The sequence below is a fragment of the Python bivittatus genome, unplaced genomic scaffold (assembly GCF_059951505.1).
Source record: "Python bivittatus isolate LINGU-HERP-01145 unplaced genomic scaffold, Pbiv_v1 ctg000960_np1212, whole genome shotgun sequence".
Classification (NCBI taxonomy): domain Eukaryota; kingdom Metazoa; phylum Chordata; class Lepidosauria; order Squamata; family Pythonidae; genus Python; species Python bivittatus.
In genome coordinates, this window is record NW_028277124.1 from 17660858 (window position 1) to 17665932 (window position 5075).

A 5075-nucleotide genomic window follows, 5' to 3' on the forward strand; every position below is an offset into this window, starting at 1 on the left:
TATTTCTATTATCTCTCTCCTGAGAGAGAAGCATTGTTCAGGTGTGAATATTATATCTTCGAATATTATTAATGTGATTTGAGAAAGTAACTTGTATACCCCTGCAATGATTTCTATGAAATTGAAATAATTTGTTGGTTTAAAAAAATTATATGTCTAACCATCTACCAGAGGAACTCTGGGCGGTGAGCAAGTTTAAAACATAATACAATCATCAAATCAATAGGAAAAGGAAGGAAGGAAGGAAGGAAGGAAGGAAGGAAGGAAGGAAGGAAGGAAGGAAGGAAGGAAGGAAGGAAGGAAGGAAGGAAGGAAGGGTCAAGGCCCCAATAAAAATTTCATACCCATAGATTACACAGAATCATGCCAGAGCTCCATTAACATCCTAGCCTCAGTGCCTGGGGAAAAGCCAGGTCTTTACCGCCAAGAAGTGAATATCTGTTTTTTTCAAATCCTTACTTAAACTTACTTTGAAACACTTCAGGTATTTCTTATCTTCTCCCATTCTTGCATTATCCTAATTTTAAGCCAAGGAATCCACTTACTCACTACAACAGCTAGGAAGGCAAGAACTATTTTATGTTCCTCTCCATGGAAATCTTCAGTAAAAGGCAAAAGATTTACATGATCTGAAGGAAAAGCAGAGTATTCCATGGTTAATCATGCATTTCAAGCTGCTTTCAGATAATGCAAGTTCACTCTTACTCATTCATTCATTCATTCATTCGAGTTAGACGCCACCTGATTCCAAGGTAATTGGGGAGCTCACAATGTTACAAATTGAAGCAGTGGCGAGCTTTCAGGCTGAATGGGCAAGGTCTAGTTTTCTTTTGTCCCGGCCTTTTGCCAGCAGCTGTGGCTGGCATCTTCAGAGATGTATACCACAAAGCAGGTCACCCTGCCATTCATCCCAGAAGCTCATCATTTCTTCACTGACATCAGCCATGAAAGCCTACACTGTATACACTGTAACGTTAAACATTGTGTTCGATTTTGTTCTGTGGTTTGTTTGTTTGGCTTGGCTTTGTAAAACTATCTAGATCTCATCAGTCAAGACTATTAGCAGCCTTTGATGACTGGTGTACATCGATTTCTTTTAAAATCCAAGGAATATTGCCAAAATTCTATAAAACTGATGCACTGAGGAAGAATGGTTGTTGAACTATGGAAGAACAGTTTGAAATCGAAGAATCTAATTTTAACTCTTTTTGGCATAGAATTCCTTTGAATTCCTATTTGAACAAATATCAAGGGTTTTTCATGACGAGAATTCATAGTTGGTATTATGTTCTATATTGTTTCTATTCTAGAGTGCAGATGTTCTATCTGTTCTAAAATACACTACAGTTGATGGGCTTGCAAGGAAATGAATACACATCACCATTCTGGCAATGGCTAGTCATTGTTTTCTGGGGCCTGAAAGCTCTTGAAGAATTTGAGTAAATTACTTAACCATCTTTTATAATGAATCTTGCTCCTTGATGCAAGGTGAGAAATGGATTAGATTGCTGGGGTCAGCTGTCATAATTGTCATCATAAACCCCTGAAAAATGAAACTTTGTATCTCATTGGATATGTGATATTTAAAAATGTGGGAAATTGCTGCTGAGAGAGAGATGACAGGAACAAAGAGTTGAAATCCTCTACAGTGAACAATAAAATGTAAAGCCGGTCAGCATTCATTCACTCATTTTTTTCCTAATAACATGCCTTGATCTGGATCAACATAATTCTGGACAGAATAATTCTGAACAAATCTATTGCATTTGGATGTTTGGAACTCTTTTATTTCCATTTAACATTTTACTTGCATGATTATTGGGGGGGGATTATACATTTATTTATTTATTGTAATTTTGTGTTGATGCTTAATTTCATCAACGAAAGTACTGTAAACTTTTGAAAAAAAGTTTATTCTTTCACTTTAACTGTTCTAGCTCTCCTTGTAAGTTCCATATCTCTGAAAACTAAAGCAGATACAAGAAATTTAATTACCTGACCTAAAATGGAGTAGAATTCAAAAATCTCTCCAATGATTTCTTTGAAATTTGGGAGGCTTCATCCCCTCCTAATTGCCTAATTCCCCTGACGATTTTGTTTATTCTGATTAAACATGATTCTGTGCAACAGTGTCTGCAGAGAGAAGCAGGGAGGGTCAGAATGACACCAGCAACATCACAGGGTCATGTCTCAAGCCCTACCCCTTTTAAGCACGATCACAACTTTGCACATATATCCAGCATCTGGTTCAATGAAAGCAGCAAGAGTTTGCAGATACCGCCAGTCACGTGCCCTTGGCTTTTATGCTTTGTCCATATTAAAAATTGAAGGAGTTTCGTTTTTCCCAACTCACATTTCAAAAGCAGCAATAGGTCCAAACAGGCTACCCTCTCAGACAAAAGCAGAAAGAGAGAATGAGAAAGGAAGGGTGAGGAAGTGAAAGAGAACAGGGTTTGCTACTTCTGAAACCAAGGATGCAACCCCAGATCAACTTGAATGGACCATCCCAACTCTTATGTTCTACTCTATCAACTTGGTTTAAATTTAGAAAAGTCTATCAAAATAGTCACATTGAAATATTCAGACAACACTTTGTTTCAGCAGAAAAAAAATATGGGCAATAATTAGTAATAAGTTAATCTTTTCCCCCATTTATTGGTCAGATGGCTTAATGTCAGAAATTCATTTATGTAATAATCAAGCTTCTTAATATGATCAGCCTGGGAACTCTTCATCTTGCTTTGTATAGTTCTGCATCAATTATAGGCACATTAACTGAAGAAGGCACTAATTAAGGTTGTGCAACTTTCAGTCATCTGTTATGTCCTCACACAATATCTTTGCCTACTGTTCTTAGGGCTCTACAGTGCTTAAATTTGATTCCCCAAAGGTACTTCAGAGCTCATTGGAGCATGGATGTAGCCCTGGCCTCTAACTGTTTATTAAAGCAGCTGCATCTTTCTCTAATATTTATTTATTTGATTTCTCTCCCACCTTTATTTTTGATCAACAAAAAGGAGTGTACATATCTAATGCTTCTGCTCCCTATTTTCCTCACAACAACAAGGCTGTGAGGTGGGCTGGGCTGTGACAAAGTGAGTGGCCTAAAGTCACCCAGCTACCTTCATCCCTAATGGAGGAGTAGAACTCACCATCTCCCAGTTTCTAGCCCAGCACATTAGACACTTCACCAAACTGTTTGTCTATCTCTCTTTTCCTCTGCCTCTACAACTGTCATTGTAAGGTTTGCCCCGTTCGACAGAGAAACTCCCGTGACACGTGTGGTTCACAAAAGAGGTTTACTCATGCGTAACGTAGCAGTCACAAGCAAAGCCAGGACTCTCTTGGTACATTTACATTACTCCTTTATAGTTGTCTCAATCCCCCCATGGGCCCCGTTGCTAGGTTACATATTACAAATTAGATTGCAGATTGCCCCTGTAATCCCCCCCTTCTACTGGAATGGCAGGTTCAGCCCAGTTCTCTTGTTTCTTTGATTGTTGTTGCCTGTGGCGTGGTCGTTGCCTTCGTTGGGGCTTCTGTCGCACACACAGCCGGGGCATCCCCTCGCGCTGATCTCTTCCTCAATTCCGGGCTCTCTCCTTTGTCTATAGCGCCCGCGGCCCTCTGGCTTAACACAACGCATCCGCTCCAGATTAGTGAAGTGGCGCCAGGGGGCCCATTCATTAGCTTGCGGTTTCGCCTTTCCTCTTTCTGCGCTGGCGCTCGAGCGGTGAAATTGACTAAAGCGCGGCTGGGCAAGTTCCTAGGCGTGCAGTGCCGGCTGAACCTGACAGTCATGACATCCAGACCACACTTACCTACCTTGCTAACCAGAACGTCATAGGATGCTTGTCAAATGTGGAAATCAAACTGTATTACATTTGTAGCTACCCCATGCCTTCCTAAAGAAGCTATCAGATTTTTTTTAAAAATGAGATTTCAAACCATGCAGAGTAAAGAGGTCCTCTGACCTTTTTCTGTCTGTCCCAGAAATCAATTTTTTCTCTCTGCTATGGCCTGGTGGAACACATATTCTCTTGTTGGAGAAGACTGAGACAAAATAGGAGTACAGCTTTGTTTTTTCTTTGATTCCTTTTAGCATTTTATTGTCTTCCCTTAGCAGTTGGTATACTGATTATTTCTTTTTCCTCCTTTTATTGAAATATATCTAAGGAAGCACTTGTTGTTGTTGTTCTTAGCATTATTAATCTCACCTCATTCCAAGTTTTCACTTTCCTTACTTCTTCTCTACAGTTCTGGACACGAGGATCCATAATGGGGCAGCGAGGGGTGAAAAGTAGATGTAGGAAGCCATCCTTCTTCTTGATAAATGAAGTACATTGTGTGACAGGAGAAGGAGCAGTTAAAATCCTTTTGTAAGTTCTCATGGATAAATTCTTTCAGGCAAACCAAATTTATTTGACACTGGATAGCGACATCTTACAGGAACCTAAGCTTCAGAAGTCAGATGGCACAATCAGAGAACAGAAGGATTGGGACTTTCTCTGCAAGTTTGGGCTTCACTTAATTTTTGATTGCCCCATCCTTTAATTTCTTCAGAAGTGGGATGGCCTTATTTCCCAACAAGCCAACTTCAGAGCATTTAGGGCATGTGTTTGCCAAACGACCCTCTTCTCCACAAGTACAACACTTTCTTTATCCGTCAGGATCACAAGAAGGGAAGTCTGAAGTGTCCAGGTTCTTCACAGTATAGCAGTATGGCTTAAGGATGTCAGAAGAGATGTATGCCTTTGAGAAGAGAAACATTTATTACAATCTAGCACCAGTGCAGAATGGGAAATTAATATCAGAATTATAAGTATTGTTTCTTCAGTAATTTATCAAGTGATTCTGGATATCACTATGGACACCAGCAGACAATTTTTGAATTACAGTGTCCCAATAATCCAACAACACACCTTTTTAGCCATACCAGCAAAGTTTATTCTAAATGTTTTCAGACTATCAGCTAATAATATATCTTTATCGTGACAAAGTATCTCCACTCATGCTTGTTATATCAATAAGCAATTGCTTCCAGTAATGTTCTAAAATGATGCACCCATACCGCA

The 5075-nt window shown here is 39.5% G+C and overlaps 1 non-coding gene across 1 annotated transcript; it reads right to left on the minus strand.

Moving 5' to 3' along the window:
- Positions 1 to 531: 531 nt before the first annotated feature.
- On the minus strand, positions 532 to 649 carry LOC112541684 (U5 spliceosomal RNA). Its single transcript, XR_003085661.2, has one exon. It is a non-coding gene; the product is annotated as a U5 spliceosomal RNA (small nuclear RNA).
- Positions 650 to 5075: the final 4426 nt, after the last annotated feature.